The sequence below is a fragment of the Polistes canadensis genome, unplaced genomic scaffold (assembly GCF_001313835.1).
Source record: "Polistes canadensis isolate GaletaPanama2010 unplaced genomic scaffold, ASM131383v1 scaffold_1, whole genome shotgun sequence".
Lineage (NCBI taxonomy): Eukaryota > Metazoa > Arthropoda > Insecta > Hymenoptera > Vespidae > Polistes > Polistes canadensis.
Genome location: NW_014569548.1, coordinates 489558 through 516053, shown reverse-complemented (window position 1 = coordinate 516053; position 26496 = coordinate 489558). Strand labels below are relative to the sequence as shown.

The following is a 26496-nucleotide window of genomic DNA, read 5'->3' as shown; positions in this document are numbered from 1 at the left end:
TCCTGCACGGTCCCGATAAGGCGATACCATGAAACAAAGGGTGGTATAGGTGGTAAAGCAATATCTGCCGCTACGATGGAAACGAGCCAATTAAGTGGACCCTGCAAAATTGGTTTTTAATTGAACCGATGACATTAATAAGCTCGGCCTTTTGGATCTGCAGTCACTAACGTTTAATAATAAACTTTTAACTACAAAAAATGTATCGCGTCGTCGTGTTTTTATGTATCGTTAAAATATACTAAAGTAGATGGCATATAGAATATTGAAGTTATGAAATTATTTCAATAGCCTCCTTCCAGAGTGTGTAAATTTTTTCGAAATATGTAAATTTATTGTATGTTGACTTGTTTTATGAAAATAATGGTCGACATTATTCCCGTACGTATTTTGCCATTATTTGCCGAAGTAACGGTTAACTACGAGCTCGAAGCAACCATAGAACTTTATCCCAGTGCCTAAACGTACGTGATGTCGTCGTAATTCTACTTAGCGAGAGCCGTTTCTACCGGACAATAGATCTCGTAGTTCTACCATCGTTTCGTCACACCCTGAAAGCTCGAAGAACGCACAAACACCATTGCCCTTTCTCCCCATCTTTCAGGTTACTAGCTAATGTCTTTTCTGTGTTACACTAGTCGTCATTCATCGACTGTGCAGTTGGAAACTCTAGGAAAGACATTATCCTATTTTGTGCACATTTGCTTTTTGACACGAAATATGAATAAATTATTTCTCTAACATTTTGAGAAATATATTATATAATATTTTGTTGTATAGAAAAGAAAAGTTCAAATAGAGAAATTTTCTAAAAATTAAATATTAATTTATTATTTTATTCAAATATTATTTTATAAGTGAAAAATAGAAAAGACAATAACTTCATTTCAAAGCTTTCATTCGATTCACCAATTAAAGACTACTGTCCGATACAAGTATATATTTAGGCCAAGCTACTATTTTGGATTACCTAGAAACGTAAAGACCGAGCAATTTGTTGGTATCAGGTGCATAAGGTGTCTCAAGTTGTAAGCCCCCTTTGGTTTCGGCCGGAGCCAGCAATTAACTCCATTACCACCCTGTAACATCGCGAAGACGACTTTCCTAGTGCAAGGGAGGTACGCGCAACTCGTTAAGCCTCCGGGCTTTGGACTTTGGCTCTTTGGAGAGTGCCCGAAGACACAGAGAAAATCAAGTACACGTAGTAGTAAAGTAAAATAACCTTTCAAAGATAGCACATTGAACATAGATATTCTGTGGGCTTGCGAAACATCGATATGCTTAGTCTTCGATGAACGATGATAAGTAGCTTAAAGCTTTAAACTATAAAGAGCATAATACATATCTTATAATTCAACAATATTAAAGATCTTCGAGAAGGACAATACGCGTTTTAAAGTAGTCAAAGTGATACGATAATAATTTATAAGACCGATATTATCTAAAAAGAAAAAATAGGAACATACAGAGAGAGAGAGAGAGAGAGAGAGAGAGAGAGAGAGAGAGAGAAAGAGAGATATATTAGAAGATATCATTATATGCATATGCGGAGAGGAAAAAGTAATGGTGGACAACTACGCAATGAAAAATACAAGGTAGAGGTCAAGTGCTAGGTTGTGCGGTGATACATATCGCGGTAATATTGGCTACGTGGAAAGAGAACCAGAACACCGGGCATCTCGTGATGATAAAGTATGAGCGTGGCTCCCCACGAGTACCCGGGCCAACCATATTACATAGGCAAGTTCCTGGGTTCGATTCATATATTCATAGGGAAATGCTGAGGCGAAAAGAGAAAGAGAGAGAGAGAGAGAGAAAGACGAAGTCGACCTCTCTTTCTCTCTGTGTGTGGAAGTGATGGTGTGTGCAAGCTACTTAGGGATGTATGTGCTACGATTGCCACCGGTCGCGACCTCGTGCATACATCACGAGCCAGAAAGTGATGGAACGTACCCCCGCGACATTCTGAATATCACCTAGCAGCACCGGTGTAAGCATCAAGCTGATTGATCGCCGACTCTCCCATGACTTCGTTGCCGTAAGACCAACTTTGACGACGACAACGACGACTTTCCAAACCACCGCTGTTGCCGTCGCCATCGTTGGTCCGCTTGCTTCGACTCCTATGGAGTTTTCCTACGGACTGAGTTGTGGATACCCATTTGTACGACCTCTCTACCTGATATATGTTTACTATTAATAATCGAACAACCGTAGGAATGGGCTCACTTTGTTCACGTTCCCGCAACGTTAGACTAATGTAAGTAAACAAAACACACAGTCAAGATGTTTCAATAAAAATATGCTTATGTGTTAGACGTCGTTCGGGGCGGGAGGCGGGGGGAAGTTCGTTTTTAAAAGTTCACTCAAAAAGAAAACACATCGTAATAAAATATCAATGTAAAATTTGAATGAAACCACCCATCGTCTCGTTCGTATGGTCATTTTCAAGACATTATACGTTCTAGGAAGGGCATTAGTATAACTACGGATGGCCTCGTAGAATGTGACACTCTCATGCGTACGGAATGAGGTGAGCTAAAGGAAGAGGGGGAAACTCTGGGAAACAATAGAGTGTTTACGAGGGTTAGTACTCATGGAAATATACGTATACCCATAGCTCGATCCTTGGATATCCAAGAGGATTATTTTCCGCAAAATCGTAAATCCTCCCTCCTCCATTCTACGTGCAGTTTCAATAATAAACCTTATATCGGTTTAATAAGAATTCTCTTTTAATGAAAGATCCTTTTCGAGATATAAAAGAACAAAAAAAAAAAGGAAGAAGAAACTTACGAAAGAAATTCGAACGAGGAGGTTGACTATACAAGGCAAAAAAAAAAAAAAAAGGAAGGGCTTTATGGAGGTAGAAGAAGAAGAGTTCTGTTGAAAAAGTCCTCTTGAATGACCAGAAAAGACCACCACCATCACTACCACCACTACCACCACCGCTACCGGGCCAAGGTTCTTTCTTGAGACTCGCAAGTGACCAACGGAGAAAGGGTGTTCGAGAGGATGCAAGAAAAGAGGTTACGCAATGATAGAAAGGAAGAAGAAAGGGGAAAGGAAGGGACAGATCGAGGCCTAAGCACGTTCTCACCCTTGGCGCTGGTCATGAGGACCCTCGGAGGGCCTAACGAGCGGCTTTGTCATCTCTGCTCCCTCGTACTCTCCCTTTCTATGATGCTTTCTCTCTCTCTCTCTTAATGATGCCTTCCAATACCATCAGAACACGTAAATAGGGCCAAGCTCTTCACGACACGAGCATACAGGATGAGCCAGCACCGTGTACACGGCCGTTTTCCGCCATTGCTCAGCCCTCAATGCTACGCTTCGTATTCACGCATGTCGGCTTATACGGGGAACATTCTGAATACGTATTAGTAGATATTCCGAGAGATGGGGAAGAAGCTCTTGTATTATCATTACCGACGATTAAGGCGCGTGCCATGCCAGGCCAGGCCACAGTGATTTTATTCCTATACTAAACAAATGCGCAAACTCTATTAGATCGTCTTATGTTTGTTTCTTTTTATATATATATATTTTTTTTTTTTATTAAATCCGAATTAATTGTAAATTTATAAGGATAGTAATAATACGAAATATATTGTTTGATTGTATCTACTTTTAAGATTCTAATAGGATCACGTTTGAATTGAAATTTTATGTCAATGTACACGATATTTTATAAAAATTCATCGAAATGATATATTGATCGTTGACCGATAGTGAACCGATTACCGATTGAATATTCAACTGGAAAAGCTTTATTATTCTTCCAGGCAGACGTGGGCAACTAGTGGCTAACATAGAAGATTGTGACCCTTTTCTTGTATTGTGTAAAAATCTTCGTTCAATTTTGGTTCCTGATGCATCTTCATATCACAAGGAGTGGATTATATCAATTGATAAAACACGCGCATACAAAAATATTGACACGTTCAAGTGGAGTATCATTAAATTATTTACTTTAAGTTAGTGTGATTTCTTCAAGATAGTAAAATATGATTTTTCAACGTTATCTATGATCTTATAAATTGTCTAAATATTTTCAATCTTCCCTGCGCGAAACTATTGCGACGATTCTTTTGTTAAAAAGAATTCGAAAGAACGCGTATAATGCGGACTACGGGCCGGTTGAACGAAATTTTCACCCCATTTCGCAAGCATGTCACTTCCTCCACGAATTGGTATCACTCTTTTGAAGAAAAGAGCCTGTAGAAATTTCCCATATATCTGGATGCTTGTACGTTGCCACAATGGTATGGCACTATGCATGGTCAGTCGACTGGCAATACTTTGCATGCTAACAAAAAGCGTTACGTCTCTCCGCTTGCCGATCGGAGGGACAGTAAATTTTCAAAACTGCCAACGCTAGTTCTCTTATTCGTTTCCGACCTTTCCTCTTCTATTCCTTCGTATATTTTCGCTAAAACGACAACATCTCTTTCTATTTAACTTTGTTATACTTTAATGCAAATCTCCAATGTGATCCTCCTGATCTCTCTCAAACTTTCCTAAAAATCAATTTGCAAAAAACAACTATCGAATTTGTCGCAAAGATCATTCATTTCAGAATCATTAAATCAGAAAATTACAAGATCGTATCGTCTTAACGCTTTCCTAAAAGAAAATCATACGTGATTTTCAAGAAATCACGGGTTCGACTATAACAGCCAACTACATTGTCCGGAAGAAAGAAACTCGGTATAAAAAAAAAAAAAGGAAAAAAAAGGAAAAACAAGCGGATGTGAAATCAAATCAAAGTTCGCCTTGTGCACCAGCTCAAATCTCGGATAGAACGAGAGAAAGAAAGGGAGAGAAGAGTACGTTGCGTTGAGAATAAAGAAGAAAGTATGGCGAAAGAAGGGAGGGTACAGGGGAAAAAACGAGAGGATATGGTAGAAGGAGGTGGGCGGAGGGGGCGGGGGAAACTGCTGCCTGACTGTTCTCGCCGATCAAATTTCCAGAATGGCTCGAGCTCCATTAAACAGGTCCTACTTTTGCTCCTGCAGCGAGAGAAGCCGGCTAACCCGTCGCAAAACGTTCAACGAATTCCTTTTCCCCGTCTGGAACGTACTTTCCTTCCTTTCCCCCCAACCATTTTTTCTTTTTGTGCTTCGGGAAGTCGATCGTCGTCGATTCTTGATCCCGAGAATCCCTCGAGTTTCGCACGATTGAATTCGATCTTCTGTCTCCTATTACCCTTCTCTCTCTCTTTCTCTCTCTCTCTTTCTATCTCCTTTCGCGATGACACAAACTTCCTAGACGTAGAGAAATCGGAACGATTCTTTTTTCTTTTCTTTTTTTCTTTTTTTTTTTCCCCAAACAGAACCAATGCAATTCTAAACGCGTTTCCTTGTTCATCCATGAGATCTTATTCCTGACATATCAAACGAAATATTTCTTTTAAATCTTATTTTACTTGAATTAACGAAGTTTAAATAATCAGTACTAGATAAAAATTGTTAAAAATTTTCTATAAGAAATAATACATTATTTGATTACTATCATATGTATCCCATAGTAGAAACCTATGAAATTCTAAACGCATTTTCACGTTCATCTACGAACCTTATTCGTGACATCAGATAAAATCTTTCTTTTCTATCTTATCCCATTTTAATCAAAGAAGATTAAATAATCAGTATTAGATAAAGTTGTTAAACATTTTCCATAAGAAAGAATACATTAAACGATCGTTATCATACGAATCCCATAACAGAAACCTATGCAATTCTAAACCAGTTTCCACGTTCATCTACGAACCTTATTCGTGACATCAGACAAAATCTTTCTTTTCTATCTTATCCCATTTTAATCAAAGAAGATTAAATAATCACTATTAGACAAAGTTGTTAAAATTTTCCATGAGAGAGAGAGAGAGAGAGAGATTACATTGATCGATCGTTATCATACGTATATCCCATAGCAGGAAGCTCGAGAAAGGAGGTAAGCAAACTAGGGTCTCACATCTTTACCTTTGCAGGAGACTCTGATAACCGGCAAGGATTCCACTTCCCACCACCCTATCTGGGAAAGTTTGTCTACTCGCATTACTTCGCGTCCCACCATATAGCCCAATCTCCTTCTCGTCTCTTACGTATCGACAGCTCGTCTCTCTGTTTTGCCTCCATATTTCCCCGGTCCAATATCATCATTGTCTCGTCTAGTCTATGTCTTCACGCCGTGTCTAAATTTCACTCACTTTCTCTCTCTCTCTCTCACTCTCTCACTCTATCTCTCTATATCTCTCTATCTCTTTCTATCGTACGTATAAACGCATACACTTTCAGTTCTATCTCTCTACTCGCTGGTTGCCTCGCGTGTTACTCGAGTTTGCGCCCGAAAGTCATTCATCCCTCTCTTCTTCCTCTTCCTAACCCATCCATGATCTCCTCTATCTGTTACCAAACGACTCCTCCTCGCCCAAGGATAGGGCTATCAAATGCACGTTGCGTCTTCCAGCCCTTGAGACACGTTGCACGATGATCTATAATATATCCTGTCGGTTTCGTGCATATAAATAGAAATATATATTTCTTTAAGGATATTTTTCTTTTCTTTTTTTTTTTTATAAAATATACATTATTTTCTTGAGTAATTGAGTGATTGAAAAAGGGAAGAGGGGTAAGGGTAAGATATTTTTTAGTCAAGATTTAAACAACGTCTAGTTTGTAGTTTGAGTTATTATATCAAATTTTTTCAACGATAATTTCATAGTAAAAAAGATTGATATTTGAAATAATATACATTAGTATTTTTTATTTAAAACAAAATAAACTATCAATTTATTATAGTAAAATATTGATAAAATGTTGAAATCGTTTAGATAGTACTAAAAAAAAGTCGTAAAGTTTCAATGATTTTCCACGTACTATATTCCTATTTATTTTGTTCTCTTTCGAATACTATACTGATCCTCTTCGAAAAAGAATTCTAACGAGTATTCTGAGATAGTGTACTAGCATTGAAGTCTCGTGCCACGTAAAGAGTTTATCGAAGAAGGAACCCGTTAAGGGGTAAAGGTTGGTTTGTGAGCAGAGTAGAAAGGAGAGACGCTTGGGGAAAAGGGTGGTGGTGGTGGTGGTGGGTTTGCTTGAAGAAGCCTAGCGGGACAATCTCATCTCGATCCCGTCGTATATCGTCCTACCCAAGGCCCTACATCTCTTACCTCGTCCTACGTCTCTCAAAGAGACCCCCGTACACTTTCTACGAGGCTCTCCTTCTTCCTTTACGTCCTAGTACGTACATCGGGTCCTGCGACCCTCGACGTGGCAAATTGAGCACACTCACCCCTATGGAGAAAGCGCGTAGCGTTACGAACGATATATGTGAAACATTCGACAGATAAACGGTGTTCTCCTTTTCTCTATCTCTATCTCTATCTCTCTCGTTATTTGTTTCTTATTTTTTTCTACTTACTTTTCTCTTTCTCTTTTTCTTTTTTTGAGTGCCAACTTTATATTAGAAATAATATTGAAACTTAAATATAATTAACAGTGTTGATAACGTTGAATGTTATTATATGAAGAAAAGAATGATGAGAAAAAAATATTTAAAAAATATAGGTAATAAAAAGATATTTATTTATTAAAAAAAGTATCAACGAACTTTCGACTTGTTATCATTTATCTGCAACTAATGGATAACGTTTTCAAATAAATACGATACAACTTATAATATAAACTTCGTTTTTTATTTTGTCGATAAGAAAAATAAAATACCGAAGATAAATGATAATCGTAAGGTAAATTAAAAATTTAAGTGGAGCAAAGCAATGAAAATTTTGTTCGATTAACGTTGCAAATCTTTTTTATATCGATATTTTTATAATTATTTTCTATCAGTAGGTGAAAACAAAATCCAGAGAACGAAAACTCGTACAAAGTTGTGCCGTATGATAAAAAGAAAAAAAGAAGGGAAAAAAAACAAGAAAAAAAGAAAACAAGGGCGTTAAACGAGAGAGAGTCGGCGGTGTATTCTACGCGAGAGTTTTTCATAAATACTGACCGACACTCGAAAACGAATCCAGACACGGTGATGGCTACTACACCATGAATCGTGCTCATCTTACGCCAGCGCGCGGTTGTTTTCATTCGGGGTCTAATAAAGGGTTAATTAATACACTTTAAACCGTCGCTTTTAGAAAGGGTGCCAGAGGTGGTGGTGGAGTTTGGGGAAAACCAGTGGCTCGACTCAAAGAGAAAGAGAGAGAGAGAGAGAGAGAGAGAGAGAAAGAGTCGCCGTTTTTACACCGCACTGCCTGAAATCGAATCACTGGGCGTTATTGCACGTAGACCTGACTCCGTCCCTTTTTAACCCTTGCTCGCATTTTTCCCGAATTTTGCCATTCTTAACGAGTTTTACGTAGTAGTCTTCTCCGACAATCTAATACGAAGAGGTTTATTTTCTTTTTTTAAATAAACGGCACTTTTACTACAACCATTTTTACGAAGGATTCACATTAATAATGAATAAAATATATTGTGTGTCGACAAAAAAAAAGTAATTCGAGCATACGAAGAAACTTGAAAATGTTTTCATTTATATTTCATTTATGTAAGATTAGAGGAAAATAATGTTGGAAGGATCGAACGTGTGTTTCTCTTACGTGTGCAAGAAAGTTGTTCGCAAAGCTCGGAATAACGATGCTCGCGTGGAAGATCGACGTATGTAATTACCGAAGAGCTGTGTAATTACCCTTTCACTCGTACGATCTACACGTATATAGTATAAATAGGACTCCTGCAGTAACGTTAACCCATGCAGGAGAGAACGAATAAAGTCGGCAACGTTAACATGAAGAGATCCTCCATGGAAGTAGGACTGCTAGCCGAAGCAACCGTTACTGTGTACTGTGTAGCACAACATCGTCTCTTCCTCGGTAAACCTAATTTATTTCGTTCCGAGTAGTAAGGGAGGTGTGAGCAAAACGAGAGAGAGAAAGAGAAAGAGAAAGAGAGAGAGAGAGAGAGAGAGAGCCCTTTTCAGGGTGGGCGCCAAACGGTGATGCCACCGGCGACTTGTGAACCACTTGTCGCTGTTACGGCCCCATAAATTCACGGTGCCACCGACGAAACGACGAAGCAAGCTCTAATCTTTCTCTCTCTCTCTCTCTCTTTCATTCATTCAGTCATTCTATCTCTCCTTACTTACACCCTCTAGCTCGCTCACGTCTGTCTCTTATGGTCCCCAATGTTTGAATGCCTGCTTGCTTACGTCTAACCCTGATTTCAACGCTCGACGAGACGCCTAATTGAAATCAGAGATTTCGACTGTTCGACTAACACCAATAACATGCTCGTTGAAATGATTTTACCTAGCGACGAGAGATTGTTTAGATTATTTTTCCAAACAATTTTATTCTATAATCGTCAACGAGTTGTACTCAAAGGAATACATATCTAACTGGTTAAGGAAACCGACAAGAGGCACGTAGAAACATAGAGAAACGTTGTAGGAAGAGGAAACATCAGCCATCAAGGAGATGAGAGCGTAAGAGAGTGAGTGAGTGAGTGAGAGAGAGTGAGAGAGAGAAAGAGAGAGAGAGAGAGAGAGAGAGAAACGGTAGGCTTCCTGCATCCGACGTCTCGTCGAGGTACGAAACATAACGAGATGAAGTCAGTGGTGTATGACGTCATGGTTGTAAGCGTCCTCCTCACTCGTTGCGCTAGCTCAGCTTCCTGGCGACTATTTCCGTGGAACGGCAGAGGCCGTCAACAAAGGACGGCCAGCCAACCAGCCAGCTAGTCAGCCACCCAGCGAGGAAAGAGAAGACCCTTCCTTTCTACCGTATCTCTCTCAGTTAACCGTATCGCACAGGGTTCCTTCTTCCGTTCCTCAACCATATTCGGCGGGCGGGTTGGGTGGGTGCTCTAGGCACTCAATGTCTCGGACGAGAAGTCGAATTAAGAGGCTACACGTTGCAAGATGAATATTTACCATAGAGATTCGTAAACGTAAAAGCAAAAGCTATTTTCTCTCTCTCTCTCTCTCTCTTTCTCTCTTTATCTTTATCTTTATCTATCTATCTTCTTTCGGTCAACAATGGAGAAAATTAACTGAGAACTTTGCTGCCTTTTAACGTTAACGAATATTAATTAAACACGAGAGAAATAAAGTTATATTAAAAGGGAATGTTCGTGTTCTCTTTCTTTCTCTCTCTCTCTCTCTCTCTCTTTTTACATCTCCTTATCCTTAGAATAAAATGTAAACAAACCGATAATGTCGTGAGATCATTTCGTCTTGTCCCCGGAGGCTACTTTTCTGGTCACGACTCGGTGGTATCTCGAAGCGTTTCGTAAAATGCGTCAGGCTCAGACGAAGAGTACAGAATGGAGGAAAGGAAGAGTAGTAGTAGTAGGATAGAAGGAACGAAGGGCCGAAGGGGTGTACGGCTGCTAGCCGTATATACGACGCCCCCATTGAACGTCGTACTTTGAAAACTTTGGACGTTAAGAGAAAGGGTAGCTGGCTGCCAAGGACGTATTGTAAAGGCTCCATCCGGGTGGTGGAAGTAACTGGCAGTGTTGCCCCCACCCACCCTTCCCAACCATCCTCCGCACAGCACCAACACTCACACTCGTACCCCCATCAACCGTAGTGTAAGCGCGTACGGTGGCGGCGCTGCTGGGACTTCTCCTAGACGTGGCTTCGATTTAAGGAGTGCCACTATACCATAGGGGGTGGGCAGAAGTGTTAGGATTTTGGATTCTATCAGGGAACGGAGAAACGGTTCGCGGAGAAAGAGAGAGAAAGCTAGCAATGAAATGCTTTCATCCTACGAAATCCGAAGATAGAGGAAGAACGAGATTCACGTAAATTCGTATAGACCATATACGAATTTCTCAGGGAAATCTATTCGCTTAGAACAAAAGATGAAAGGAAAACGTCTTACTGGTATTCCATTGTAAATTTCTTAAATCGTTCAAGTTAATCGAAACGTTATCGATTGATTCATTTGTAAAATTTTCAAATTTGCGAAAAATGTACGATTGTTATCTATTTTGTTTTAACGAGAAAGGGTGATATAAAGTTTGAGACGAGGAGGGGTGGGAGAACAATTCTAAACGAAATAAGTCAGCGGGATTCTTTTCAATACTATTTCCTCGGTAAAAGTAAAAGAAAATATAGCGAGATTCGTAGTATCCCTTTGAAGAAAATCTTCGCATTCATCCCACGGTTTCTTTCTTTTTATAAGAAAAAAAAAAAAAACAAAAAAAAAGTTACAACGTCTTCATCTGCATTCTTTAAGAAATATCTTCCATTGTTGAATCTACGAAGTTGATGCAACAGAGAAAGAAAAAGAGAGTTAACTCGAGGAATTCACGCGTGGCTCGTTCATCTTTTAGAAGAAAAACATCGTGTTTAATATTAACGTTTCGCGATGCTTAAAGAATGTTATCCCTTTTTGTTAGTTAAAGAGGAGAAAAAGTTTTTGCATTATCTTCGGTAGTTACTCTCCCAGTATCACCAGCGTGACAGACTCCAACGTAACAATGGGAGCCCATCAAAGATATCAAAAGGAAGTCATTTTCCATAGTTTCTAACGACTGCTTCGTCCATTGCGTCAATGTAAAGACAGCTTTTAACTCCGGTACCATTTGCCTATCTACCTTGCGTACTGTTAGCGATGATTGGGGTTGCTTGGAACGCCAAGGACTCGCTCTAATGAACGACGGGCGAGTGCGGGTAGGTTGGCCCAAACGACGCGAGCAAAGGCCAACAGGTCGCCATTAGAGCATACTGTTTCGAACTACTAATAGCCAATTCATGCGACCACCCAACCGAACCCGGCTTGCCAACCTTTCCTTTAGACGTACTGCGAACAAGATCGTTGCTCTGCACAAACAGTAGAGAAATTGTAGATTCAATTTCCACTTCCTGTCGTCTTTATCAATAACTCGATCCTATTATAATACCTAATCATTTACATCAGATCTGTCAATATTAATCGATAAAAATATTAAAGTGGAAAATAACTTATCTGTAGGTCCTATTTAAGTAGATACCTACCTGAGAGGTAACCTACTTTATACTCCTCTTTGCTTTTATGCTACTACTTCTATGATCATAATCCGAATGAATTGTAAAGATTCGATTGGAAAGTTAAGCACGCGTGTTGGGCAAGTATCTTTGGTAACTATCCAGGAGAATATAGGAGAGCTATATTCCCTACGGTCTGCACCCTCCTTGGAGAAATACTTGCTCGTCGTCGTCTTCGTCGTCGTCGTCTTGCGAGCTCTGCCCGCGTAATTACGAGGGGAAAATTAAGCACCGACACAGCCGCCGGTCGGTCGGTCGGTCTGTCTGTCTGTCTGTCTTTCTGTCCTGTCCTTTCGCTCGGTTAACGAGGAAGAAAGACGGAAACGTGAGCAGAACGAGAAATGGAAAGAGATAGTGACGGAATGAGCGAGTTAAATAGAGAAAGAGGGAAAGAGGGATTCAAAAGGGAGAAAGAGGAAGATACCATGAAATAGCTAACGCGACGACTAAGGAAGATGCTAAAGAGAAGGAAGGATTCGCGTTACCGACGCTTGCTCGACAAAGACGACAACGAAGAGAGGAGTCTCTGGCAAGCAAGCAACCACCAACCAGTCTTCTTAGCCTTAGATCTCGGCAATGGATCGAGCCACAAAGCAGCCATTAAAAGATCATATCACCCGGCAGCATGGCTTTAGAAATCAACCAGTAAGATATCTCCTTCCCTTACTCGAAACCCGAACAGAAACGTCTGTTCTCTTCCGGTTCTTATCATTTTCCTACTACGATTTCCTAATTTCTCACATTCCTCGATTTATTTATTTATTTTCTCTAATCTATATTAGTTAGTGTTAAATTAATCGTTTGTTATTATGATGTACGTCTCGTTCTTAATTTTATTTTATTTGTTTTTCTTGTTTTTTTTTTTTTACGCGAAACAACGAAAACGTTATTCCGGTTTATCGACAAACAAAGTGGGTTTTAGATGCAAGACTCTGAGGTAAGAAAAACTAGGTAAATAAGCTTCGAAGATGCAAGCCCTATTCTTCGAAGTTTTGTACACGGGACATCTCTGTTGTCTCTCCGCTTTCTTAATCCGTTTTACCACGCAGAAGATTATTTTACGAGCCTGTGGTGCCTTGGCATCAGCTGCGTCTTTGTTGCGATAGCCGAACCCTGTTCGAGGGAAAGAGAAGAGGATGATGATTCGGTAGGAAAAGGACCGACCGCCCTCTAATGCGAGTTAATAATACTCCCCTATTTTTTAAGAGTCACTATTTTATTTATAAGATACCACCACCACCACCATCGGGGCCCAGCAACGTGGGTAAGAATATTTACGGGGCGAGCGGTCGTTATCTCACAGCCGACTGGCTCCGTTCCCTGCGGAGGGGAAGAGTAAAATCCATTTTCTCGACAAAATATTTTCCTATGAAAATCCAACTTCTTTCCGCTCGATGTGTCTGTCCTCCTATGTATCGCGTGGTAAAATGAAGAAGAAGAAGAAGGAGAAGAAGACAAAAATATAAAATACCCTACCTTCTTATACGTTTTCTATTAGATTTCGAAATGGAAAGACTTTCGATACTTTGCGAATAGAGAAATCGATTCTAAACGTTTAGGTATATCCAACATTTTAGAAGCTTCGTTTACCATTCGACAAAGGAAAGGGGGTCAATAAGAGAACGAAAGCTTGCAGAGGAAACCCCGACAACGTGGTGTAGGAACTGGACAAAAGCTGTTCCCTGCGGTAATTATCGTCGACATGGACGAGAACCGAAGTAGAAAGTAAGGGAGATGGTTGGTCCACGTGAACGACAAGGTTGTCCTCGTCCTCGTCCTCGTCGTCATCATCGTCGTCCAAGTTGACTCGGATGACGAGGACGAGATCGTCGAACGGGCCGCTCGCGCTGACTGGGCTTCGTTGAGTTTCCAGCCAGGCAAGCAACCATCTACTGAAATAGAAAGAGAGAGAGAGAGGGAAAGAGAGAGAAAGACCCGGTGGACAAAGTTTCCGCCAGTTTCCAGGGCTTCCAGGCTTCTGGAAACTTTTGGCCCTACCCTCGACCGTTCGTTGCTGGCCGAGGATTGGACTTCTTTGTCCGCCCACCTGGTCTGACCGCTGGGTGCAAACACACCGGCTGCAGTAATTGCAATAAACGTCCATTAGTTCGAGGAAAACTTGTCGGTTCGACGGTGAATTCCTGCGACAAAGCGGAAAATCGATTGGCTTGTGCGCGCAAAATACTCCTACTTCTACTCTGAATACTTGCAAAAAAAAAAGAAGGAAAAAAAAGAAGAAAAAAGAAAAGAAAAGAAAAAGAATCCAACAGATACCTATACGTTATTACGCGAGGAACGATCAACTATTCAAATATGTAATTAATCGTTCTGTTGATTAATCGATATCGTTCTTTTTTTACCTATACCCATGGAAAATAAAAAAAAGCAAACAAAACAAAACAAGTACTTATATGTTATACGTAACACGAAGAAAATAACTCTGATACACGGTAAAGAAACTTATTGAGTTGAACGTCGAAACCGGTATTTTGCTTCTATTCCGCGTACGCTAATTAAGCTCTCCTTCTGGTTTCTGACTTTTCTATAGGTACGTCACGTTTACGAAAATCGTACAAAAGAGAACCGAGTACTGAGCTCTCCTCGTTCCGGCAAATCCATCGTGGATTTCAGAATTCATCTCTCGTCTCTGTGCGAGCAACGCAACCAATTACAATATTTTCCAGAAGAACGACGCGAATTCTACGACGCTTCTCTCTTCTCTCTCTCTCTCTCTCTCTCTCTCTTTCTCTCTCTCTCTCTCTGCCTCTCTTTCTAACTATCTATCTTTCTCTTTCCCTCCTCAGGAGTATATGTAAATTAGACTTTCGTCGAAAGCGTCGCTTCCTTCAACCATCATCTTCTCTTTCTCTAAAAGCACATGGGGTTCTAACACCAACGATGCCGTCGCTGATGGGTTTGTATTCTAATTTTGGAGCTTCGGTTTTCGCATGGCTTTCCAACCGAGCGTGGCAAGCAAGGTGGCATAGAAACGAGCGAAGGCAGAACCAGAGAATTGGTGGGAGATTCGACTGGGATACGTTTTCTTGGCTGCATCTACCCACGAGGATAAAATCGTTTTCCAACTAATCCCAACGGAACCTTTCGTCTTACCGACCGAACCCCTCTCCCCCTTGTGCCCCTACGCCCGCCGAAATACTTCAGCTCGATCCACCCTTCTTATTCCACCTTATTCCGTCCTCTTCGTCAGCTGGGAGACTCGATGGAAGAAAGAACGAAATAAAGAAAGAAAGAGAGAGAGAGAGAGAGAGAGATCGTGTATTTAAATACACGGGAAATTAAAATTAGGCCCATATTTGCATCTGGTAATGGAAAAAAAAACACCATCCTAACGCGAATTCGCGGCAGGCTAACTTTGAAAGAAAAAAAAAAGAAAAAAATGAAAAAAAAAAAGGAAATTGTTACGAAGAGGGAAGAAAATTCGACCTTCGACTCGAGAGGTATTAAGCTATTAAAAACTTTCTTTTGCAAGATGTTTCGAAAGATTTATATGTATCACTAATTCAACGTTTATTTTTTTGGTAATCGGTTGTAAAATATCTTGGAAATGTTTTCGATGTTTAACAAACGCGATCGAACCAACGGTATAATGAATAAAATCAATTTCACGGGGGAAGAAAAAAGTATTGGGATAGAATTATTAATGAAACAAAGAAATTTGATCTCATTGAATATACGATTCCCCGTGACAAATAGTCGGTGCATAGGTTAAGAAAAGATAAAGAGTTCTGACTCGAATCGTCGAGAGAGATCGTCTTAAGCGAGGTGTCAGAAAATGTCGAAGAAGGGTCGGTTAGAATTTGCGAAACCATCGAAGGTAGGTCGAGGCGCAAAGACCTGTGAAATGGCCTCTTTTTCCCGAGTGACCCACCGGCAAGCACGACCCCTCATCGCTACGTGTTACCAGAAAAACGAGCTCTCCACCCTCGCATTCGGAGCCCTCCAGAAAAAATGCCTAACGACTCGGCGACGCTTCTCTCTTTTTTTCTTTCTTCCTTCCTTCCTTCCTTCCTTCCTTCCTTCCTTCCTTCCTTCCTTCCTTCCTTCCTTCCTGTCTTGTAAAGATAAATATATATATATATAGGTATATATATCCTATATTATATATATATTTTAGATTTTTTACATGTTTTTGGATTCATCTAATTTTCTTAAATTCCAATTTCGTTAGCACGTAGGTAAGTATCATTTCTTCAAATAAAAAGATATTTCATAAAATATAAATACTAAATCAAATAAGAGAAAGTATTAATAATAAAGGAGACGTCTTGTTGAGTTTACTTTTTGAATTAATCTAATATTCTTAAATCCGAATTTCGTTAGAACGTAAATAATTATCATTTCTATTGATAGAAAGATATTTCACAAAATATATATAAATACTAAAATAAATCAAATGAGAGAAAGTGTTAATAGTAAAGGAGACATCTTGTTGAGTTTACTTAGAAGTCTTAACCGCAACCCTAACGATGACTATCACCGATATATCGGAAGAGCAGGAACTCGGATCTTATCGAAGCGTTACCACCTAAGCTGTTTGCGTCTTGTAAACTCGAAGATTACCAAAGTGGTCCCTCCACCTCTATCTTCTACTCTCCTTCGTGAGATAGGAGATAACGTGTCCGGCGTATAGACCATCGGTCGAGGGGTCTCAAAGTAGAAAGGAGAAGGAGAAGAAGAAGAAGAAGAAGAAGAAGAAGCTCCGTAGAACATCGGATGTATGAATCGCGGTATCTAGGGTTTCCACAATCCACCCTTCTTCTCTCAATTCACCTTAGAAGGGATACTAGAACTTCTATCAACTTGCATAGACACGAACCACGTCCAATAATAAAATTAACTATCAAAGAGAGACGTACTATCATTTTCTAAAGTTATCCAAGATAAATAAGCTAACGTTAAGTAACTGACCAAATTCAAGAAACCTATATCATCAAAACTAACGACAATTTTGATTAATCTTATATCTCAAAGTGTACCATCAATATCACGAGTTCACTCTCACTCGATCAAAGGGTGTTCTCGCAAAGGCGAGAAAGTTGTACTCCTTCGTCGAACGGTGAAACTCGCGAAAGTTAGTATTTTCACGCAAAGGTGGCGGGGAGGAGGAAGGGGGTGGAGGCTCGCGGGATGATGGGGGACGGAGTAACGGCGACTGTACTGGAATCGTGGATTCACCGAGCAAGTAATAACTTGGTGGAAAGTGGGAAGAGTCCGTTGGCTGGTATCGCGCTTAGGAAACACGTACGAAAGCTGGATAAGCAAGAGTCGAGTGAACTTCATTTGTGGGCTGACGCGTTCGGAATTGGTTATAGGTAAAGCGAATGCCACGTACGAAAACTCTCTTCTCTCTTGTCTAATACACCTCTGTTCACCTGGATTCACCTTATTCTCTCTCTCTCTCTTTCTATCTTATGTATTATATATAGAGAGAGAAACACAATAGGAACACTCTCTGTCACTCCTTTTACCCCATCGTTTTGTGCTACGAACCATCTACCTCTCACAACGAAATCACCTCGTACGAGAATGCAATAACGAGTGGGAAGTTGTGCTCGTCTCTTAGGGTTGAACTACCCTCAGACGACGGTGACGACGACAACGACGAAGAGGAGGACGTCTTAACGCTACCGATTCTCTGTCCGTAGTTAGCTCGCATTAGTAATCTCCCCGAGGTGTTCTTGAATTCTATGACCCCGACGTGTGAGGCCAAACGCCCGCGACCATTACGAATTCAAATTCGAATTTCGTCGAAGACAGCATTCTATGTCGGAATAAGAAATTATGTTCACTTTTGTTTCGACTAAACAAGCGTTGTTGTTGAAACCCCCCGTCACCCCGGTGTGTCACACTCTACGAGATAACTTTAAATGACCCATGAATTTTCAAAATGTTTAAATACATTTTTCTACATTATATTAATATTAATAAATATATTTCCAAATCGTTGACAAGATACGTAAACATTCTTTATATTATCTATCGGATTAGTTGAATATTGCTATTTATTTATATTCTATTTTTTAATAGAATCTTTTCAAATGTGTGTGTATGTAAAATTTATTTATCTATTTATGTGAGAATATTTAAACGATTTCTCGAGTTTATTTTTTAATAAAATAACATTACTTATTATTTAGACTTTTACGAAAGAGAAACATAGACGAAAATAACAAATCAAAAACAAATCAAAACGAATTGCCTTTCGAAAATTAAAACTTTCACAAAAATTATTTCGAATTTGGACTTTTGTAATTAGCAAAGCAAGAAGCTTTATCAATGATTACATGAAAACGTTTTTCATTTCACCCTTCGCTATCATCTTTCTCTTCCTTCATTCTTTTTTCTTTTCTTTATTCTCGTTAGTAGCCACTATCGTTGTAACAACTGTTACAATTCACAAGTTGCTTTTATCCTCGGTCACGAACCATTTATTCGTGAAGACTTATAAAATATGTCCGGTTAATATTCAAGCAAACGTTTTCTCTAACTGCTGATAGTAGTAGTAGTAGTAGTAATGGTGGTTGTGGTAAAGATGACTGTTAGGGTGATACAAAGAAACTTATCTATTGTCTCTATAACAAATTATTTGACTGAAAATTGTCCTGTGTCAAAGGATATCAGTCGAATCTGAACCCTTTCCGTTAGTAGACGAATACGGAATCAACGAGTCGGTCTCGTGGGGAGTCGAAGGGTCGTTTCCATCGCCTTACGACCTAGCACCAAACTAAATTAACCATGAATGGCCAATTAACTTGGAGACTGTGCCAGCTAACCGGGCATGCCCGACGTCGGGGCCAGTTTCAAATTGATCGTTCTCGTACGGGTTAGACGCACCGCTTAATCGCTATCGATCGTCCTTACGAAATTCCAAATTTCTCCGTATCGAACAGTTGAAAGTTAACGAGTTTTCGAAATAAAGATCTGATTAACCTCACCAGCCCCCTACCTCCCAACCACTGCCACCATATTCCGAATTGCGAATCCGTCATTCGTATAAATGTTAACTTACTAGAATAAAGAGAGTCCCTTCTTTTTTTTTTTTATTTATTTTTTTTTTCTTTTCTTTTCTCAACGAAGCATCGACTTAATTCTTCACCGTCAATCATTTCTGTTAAAACGTCGGCTGGTGGTACCTGGGGCTCCGAGAAAAGAAGCAACCCCTGGCACTCTCGCACCACCACCACCACCACCTTCTACGGGAGTCTCGTTTCATACCGTCTTTCTTCGTGGTATGAGGAACACCGTACCACGCGATGGTACATTTTTAATTACTTACACCCACGCAGCTGCATCGCGCGATGACTATAAATCAAGCGGAGCGCCGCCCAGCAAAGTAATTACAGCTTGAATTTTAGATAATGTTGCCGCAAGCACGGCTCACCCCACCCACCGGTTCGTTTTCCATCCCCCCCCCACTCCGAAAGACTCTCTATCTCTCTCTCTCTCTACATTTCCTCGCACAGAATACTTCCACCCGTACGTACCCCTCGATTCTTTGCGATCCACCGTAAATAAGTCACGATATTATGGTTTCTCCAAAATCAATTTTTAAATACGACAATTTACTTTAAATCCTTATATCACGATAATATATTTATATTCATATATGATATATATATATTGATTCGAATTAACAAATTTTACTTAGCAAATTGATTCGAATTTGAATTCATTTAATCTGAAAATCGAAGGTATACGATCAAACGAACCGAGATACTTACCGAACGACGTCAAAATTGTTTACATAATTATGCGCCAATTAAGAGAGTGGGGGCAGAGATGGTGGAGGTAAGAGTCTAAGTATAGGGTGGGAAAAAAAAACGAGGCAAGAGGAATCTACAGCGAGTAGTAGCGAGACGAGAGCCGGCAGAACCATCTCGATTCCCGCGCAATTAAGGTGCGGTTGAGAAAACCTAAAAAAAGGCACGCTAGGAAAGAGTGGAATTTAATTAGGAGCTCGTACTCTCTCTCGTATTTTCAGGCAGCCATGAAGGAGCAAGATAGATTGGAATACACAGAAAAAGAGAAAGAGATAGAGAGAAACAGAAAAACAGAGAAAGAGAGAAAGAAGAGAAAGGAAGAAAGAGTGAAAGTTATCGAACTGGTTAAGTTATAAGGAGAAGGAGAGGGTGGCTGGGGGGAATTGGGGGGAGCGGGGAGAAAGTGAGATGGAGGAAAAGATAGGGAATACGAGCAGTAGGGTATCGTCAGCGAAGACATAACAATCAGGAATATGATAACACGCGGGACGGATGCTTGCCTTCATCTCAAACCTTCGCGAGAACGTTACGAACAGCAACAGAGAGAGAAAGAGAGAGAGAGAGAGAGAGAGAATGAGAGAGAGGGGTTAACAAGGAGCGACGGGGTGAGTGGGAGGAGAGACAAGGGGGTGGAAGAAGCAGAGCGAGATGAAAGATGATGAGTGAAGGAGTCGCAGCGACGGCAGGGAGGAGGGCGCTTAATTAGAGCCAGACTTCCGTAGGATGCTTGAGGCTTCCCTACGCTCTAAACTTCTATCTTACCACAGTTTATCCGCGTAAAGTGGCTATCTCGAAATTACCCTCGAAATTATATCGAATTTCGGTGCTGGCCGCGTTTCACTCGATCCATCATCGTGCACGAAGCACTCCTCTCTCTCTCTCTCTCTCTCTCTCTATCTTTCTCTCTCTATCTTTATATATATGTTCATATATATACCTTTCTCTTTCTCTTTCTCCATATCATTCTAAGAAACTTTCCTATTCTTTTGTCACCGAACAAAGTCCATTGTGATCACGTACGTGAATATCTAGGAGACGTAACGTTAGTTGGAAAATCATGATAATAGGAAGAAATATTCCTGACAAGTTTGCTGTGCTAGGCGAAGTCATTTCAAAGACTGAAACGTCGCGTTAAGTGTATTCCGCGCAAGTAATAGCTTGCACGAAGGAGCCAATGTTTACTTTATCCTCACTAATCAAGGGACGTATTTGCGTTTTATAATCCTTGGTCGGTTAAGAGGGTAAAATCTGAAAGCTTAGTGGAATCTCCTTTCGGTCGGATGGGTAATCCCCGCCTCCGACCCTCGATTCTCGCTCATTCTCCACCACCCCTGCCCACCCAACCAACCAACCAACCCCCCATCCCATCCCTCCCGCCCCTTAGTCCTATTCCTACTATACCCATCTTCCCGTCCTCATCCACCTTAGCCAAGTCGTTCCGGAAGAGGGCCAAGAGCGTCTTCTTATTCGTATAACGCCAAGGACTTAATGACTTATTTTATCCGATAATATTGCGGCGCAACGTTCTAGCAACGTCCCACTGAATTACCAGTCAGCCGTCTCGATAAAGATCCTCTTAAAATGAAGTATAATGCATCGTGTCTGTTCGCGAAAAAAAAAAGTAAGAATAGAACAAAAAAATCGATCAAGAATAGTAAAGTATAAGATCTTCTAAAACAAGATTTTCTGATTAAAGTATCGATTAAAAAAGAAGAAACACGAACTTTTTTTTGTAACAATATCGTATAGTAATCCTTCGAGGATAAAATTGAAGAAAGGAATAAAGCGAATATTTAAAAACTACAGTAACATAATGTATCGCGATCAATAATAATGTACCACTGTTATCGAAATAAAAGAAACTTGGTGGCTATTTTAACGACTTCTAAAAAACATCTGTTCAAATAAGTACTATAATTATTTGTTTGTTTCAGGAATTATTCTTGCCTCCGTTCGATTCGATCGATCTGTGATATAGTTTAAATTATAGACAATTAGTATCTAACATAAAGTAAAACGCGTTGAAAGACGTATTGAAGAAATACAACCGAGTTTTGTTATTTTCTTTTTCCAAATTTAGTATTTTTTATTATTTTTTAAATCGATCCCCTTTACGTCCCTTGTACGTAATTGTATAAAAATGGCAAAAGTATATGAGATGGATCCACATGAACGATGACGTTCTCCAATTAAAGGCGGACAAGAAGAACGAAGTTCATGTCTCATTTCGAAGGAATATGAGAACAGTAGCGGTGTGTAGTACACGATGATAGAAGGTATGTTTTAGAGGGACGAGCAAGGGTGCACACGCAGATCGAATAATTGATAGACATGAAGTGTATCGCCGGTCTGGCTGCAGGAAACCCAAAGGGAAAGGCTCGGGTGGTCTATCTTATCGATAATTCACTCGACTTGACCGTCCTGCGTCGACCTGTAGCTAGCAACACGACGCTCGTCCCGTGCCTCCTTCTATTCACCCCCTCCCCCACCCTCTTCAAGCTATTTGTATGATTAATGGCTTTATAATGACCATGCCAGCTCGCGATTCTGCTCTTAGAAACGGAGCACGAGCGTCTCCTCCTCCTCCTCCTCCTCCTCCTCCTTCTACTCCTCCTCCTCCTCTTCTAATTCTCTCAATATCACACGCAAAGAAAAACCTTTTATAATTATATTCAATGGTTAAACTCTCAAATAATATTATACCTCGTTTATCGATATAATAAGAAATTATAAAATAAAACAAATAAAATACTAATAAAAAAGAAAAAAAAATTATTAATCTAGATATTTCTATTTTTCTACGATAGTCCAATTGTGTGTAAGAACGGCTGAGATTTTTTTCTATGGAAAGGCTAACGGATGCCTTCCCTCTTCCCCAACTCACCCCGCCGCCAATCCACCGATCGATCGGTGTAAAATTTCTCCGTGACTTCCGTGAAAGCGTCTAAATTACCGAGCAACCAAATCGAGCTATCGAATCGACATCCGTCATGCGAACGTCACTCCTCCTCTTCTATGGCAACTCCTACTATACACGTTGGTAGGTACTCGAACTCCATCCACTCGAGCTGTAATTCTCCGTAAGGCATGCGACCGGCACTCAAATGCGACACGACATCGCGCTAACTGCTCGCACCGTTTTCTTATTCTCGATTTTTCATTCTTTTCTACCTCCCACTTCTACTCCCAACCACCCACCCCACCCCCTCGTGGTAACTTCGATCGGTAACGCGCACGAAACAAAAACCAAGTTCTACGCTTACTAGTGGATAATATCGTTAATAAACGGATCAAGACATAACGAAGTGTAGATGTATAGTGTTTTGAATATTATAAAAAAATGTATGTCTGCTTAAAGAAAGAAGACGCTGAACTTTAGAGATTATGTTGCTGAAAAAGTCCCAATAAAGAGACGAAACGTCCCACTTATCAAAACGAAGTTCTATTTCTTTTCAATGTCCAAATTCCCTAAGATACCTTTTTATTAATAATTTTATTTTTGGACGAGAGAAATAACTAATTATTTAGTAAAAATGTGTTAATTCTAAATAAAATAATTCTTTCTGTGTACTTACGCGCGAGAAAAGACCTATGGATCTTCGCTATGGTGTACCAAAAAAAAAGTATCGGGGTTAGAGAGGGTAGGTGAACGAGGATTTTATTATCCTCGTGAAAAATCGTTAGAACAAATCGATCTCACGTAATAAAAACTTATTCGGAACCGACGAACGTGTTCCGTATAAAACGATCTAAATCGTGCCAAGGTTTAAATCGCACTGATTGTAAACAACGACATACGTATAACCGAGCATAGAGGACACGTGGCCCCCGCGACACAGCTACTACGCGAACAATGACGATTGTGGTGGGAGTAGAAAAGGAAAAAAGGGACACATATAATAAATGTGGTAAAGGTTGAAAGAGACGAACGATCCTCCTCTATCTATCCACGACGACGATATTCTTCGATATTAGCTTTTATACGTATATATTCGTAACCGACCTATACGTTCAAGATATCCAAGTAAACTACGTGGCTTACAAGCACGTGGGAAAACGCGCGTGCGAAACAAGCGTCAGACGGCGACCGCCTCAACAGGGTTGCCGTTCATAATGCATGGGCAAACGTACACGATGAGAGAGAGAGAGAGAGAGAGAGAGAGAGAGAAAGAAAGAGAGGTACGCGTTTACCACGCCGACGTATCCTGCCAAATAACACGCATTTGTGGCTAATTTCATGAACGATCGTAGCTCTTAACAGGGAGGACGAATTGGTGGGGGAGGTCAGCACGAAAAAAAAGAAAACGATTGTTCTCGTGCTTCGTTTCATCTAGTTGTTTTCTACGATAAACGAGAGGAGAATGTCTTCTTAAACGAGACGTATACGACTAAAAGATTTTTCGAAGATCAAACGATGATCTAAACGAATACAATTTTTGTTTGTCTTGTTTTATTCATTTTGTTTGTGTTTATCGTTTTATTTGATAAGAAAGATAGAATATATTAACGGTGAATGAACGATAACGTAACTAACGTGACTTCCTTGACCCGCGTTCGTTTATTGATATTTCCTCTAAGTGGCTCTATACGATTCCAAGTTCCTAATGCATATATAAATCATGACGGTATATGCGTACGGCGAATATAAAACCGAAAGTAAATATAAACTACAATAGAGGAGGTGGCAGCTTACCTTAAAGCAAAAGTTTGTAACTGCGATAGTACGTGCCACCATCGGAGGATAGATAGTTTACAACGTTTATAAAGTAGCCGTAAAAGAGATAAAAAGAAAGCGAGATGAAGGGAGAAAGAAAGAGAAAGAAAGAGAAAGAGAGAGAGAGACAACAAAAGCAAGAAAAAAAGAAAAAGAAAGATGAAATAAATTGTTACGACGCAATTATTATACAAGAGTGTGTAACAACGTTGTCGTGAAAATCGAAATAAATAAAATCCATCGTTGCATAAACGGGGAAGGAAAAGAAAAAAAGAAAAATACAAGGAAAAGGATACTAACATTAAAAAAAAACTAGATCGATACGTTATTATTACGATCGAACATTCATAAAAAAAAGAAAAAGAAAAAAAGAAAGAAAGAGAGAAAGGTAAGAAAGAAACAGTTGAAACCGCGATAAATTAGAGGGCTTGTACGAATAGAAAGAAAGAAAGAAAGAAAGCAAGCAAGCATAGGATAGAAAAAGAAAGGAAAGAAATAAATAAAGGAGAGAGAGAAAGAGCGTGACGCTTTTTAAAGGCCATGATTTTCTGGTGAAAGCTCGCGTTTCAGTGCCGCGATGGTAGGAAGGGTGACCCGGTGCGCGGCCGCTCCGTTTAGCCGCAACCTGGTAATTACCTGTAGGGCATAATTGTCATCCCTTACGTTTTCCAGGACGCCCTGGCCCTCTTTCCTCTTTCTCGCAGCACGGGCCAGCACCCTTCGAGCGGCAGCCCTCAACCACCAGTCGCCCCCACATACAATGGGGGCGTCGGGTCACGCGAGGCACGGCCTGTCGCAAAAGTCCACGCGACGCGGAGAGAGCCACGCAATGCCGAAACAACACCGGCTTACCTTACCTATATCAGATTTCTAATTACTAATTTACTCCCAAGACTAAACCCCTTGTCCCCCCTAGTCCCCCGCCCTCTTCTCTCGCCGTCAATTCTTGCGAGCCAACGTAACTGAGCCAATTTCGATCTCTTTGCGTTTTCCACCTAGCATTGCCGTTATTTCTTTTTTCCTTTTTGTTTTCTTCTTCTTATTCTTTTTTCTCGACTAATTCTCGTGTAAATCATACACATGCACATACACGCACGGACACACACGCTCTTAATATTTGTTGTTTTCTCAAAATTTTGATTTTCTCGTTAATTCGTTCACTTACCGCTTTTTGAAGACGTTTCAATGGGAATAGAAATTTTCTGCTTCTCAGCGTATGTTTGTCTAGACAACGTAGTATTTACCTGAAATCAGAAAAAAAAAATTAAAAATAGTATTGTAATCAGTCTTAGGACGTTGAACGTACGATTTACAATTTCTTTCAGTTTGGTAATGGATAGAAAAGGAATGAGGGAAAGGAAAGAAGAGAGAGAGAGAGAGAGAGAGAGAGAGGGAAAGAGAGAAGAAGGTGGAACGAGTACGGCGAAGGCCGACATAATTGCGAAAATTAATTATCGCCATGCACGAATGTCATGTGTCTTCCTGTAATTACCCGGCGGGCATAATTTAAAGCAGTCCGAGTTGTTAACAATATCGTTCTCATTCTACATTATGTATATAAGTAACGAAGACACTCTTAAAAGTAACTTGAAAATATTTTACTCGTTCAATGAAAGTATACATATCGCAAATATGTATCTCATAAACACAAGTTAAAAAAAAAAACAGAATTATTTTACTTTCATATTATAACAAAAATTATTTATTGTTTCTCCATGCTCTCTTAATATTGTGTCACGTAAATTTGAAAAAAAAAAAAAAAAAAAACAAAAGAAAAGTATATGCACGAATTTTTCCACGATAGAATAAGTACTATATATACAATACCATAACGTCTCTATACCCTTCGCATATCTATCGTCGTGAAAAATAAGTTTTATCGTTCCCGTTGTGTGCTTCATATCGACCTGATAATTCCACTTTTACCCGTGTATCGTCGCTATTATTTTA

The 26496-nt window shown here is 40.0% G+C and overlaps 1 protein-coding gene across 7 annotated transcripts in view; it reads right to left on the bottom strand.

The window, feature by feature from the left end:
- LOC106783973 (putative mediator of RNA polymerase II transcription subunit 26) overlaps window positions 1-26496 on the bottom strand; it is a 252258-nt gene that overhangs the window by 113363 nt on the left and 112399 nt on the right. For 2 of the 7 annotated variants that reach the window (XM_014743037.1, XM_014743047.1), the window contains exon 2: window positions 25712-25790. The exons of the other annotated variants lie outside the window; for them this stretch is intronic. The gene's annotated coding sequence lies outside the window, so the exon portion shown is untranslated. The remainder of the gene's footprint in view (window positions 1-25711; window positions 25791-26496) is intronic. 7 annotated transcript variants of the gene reach the window in all.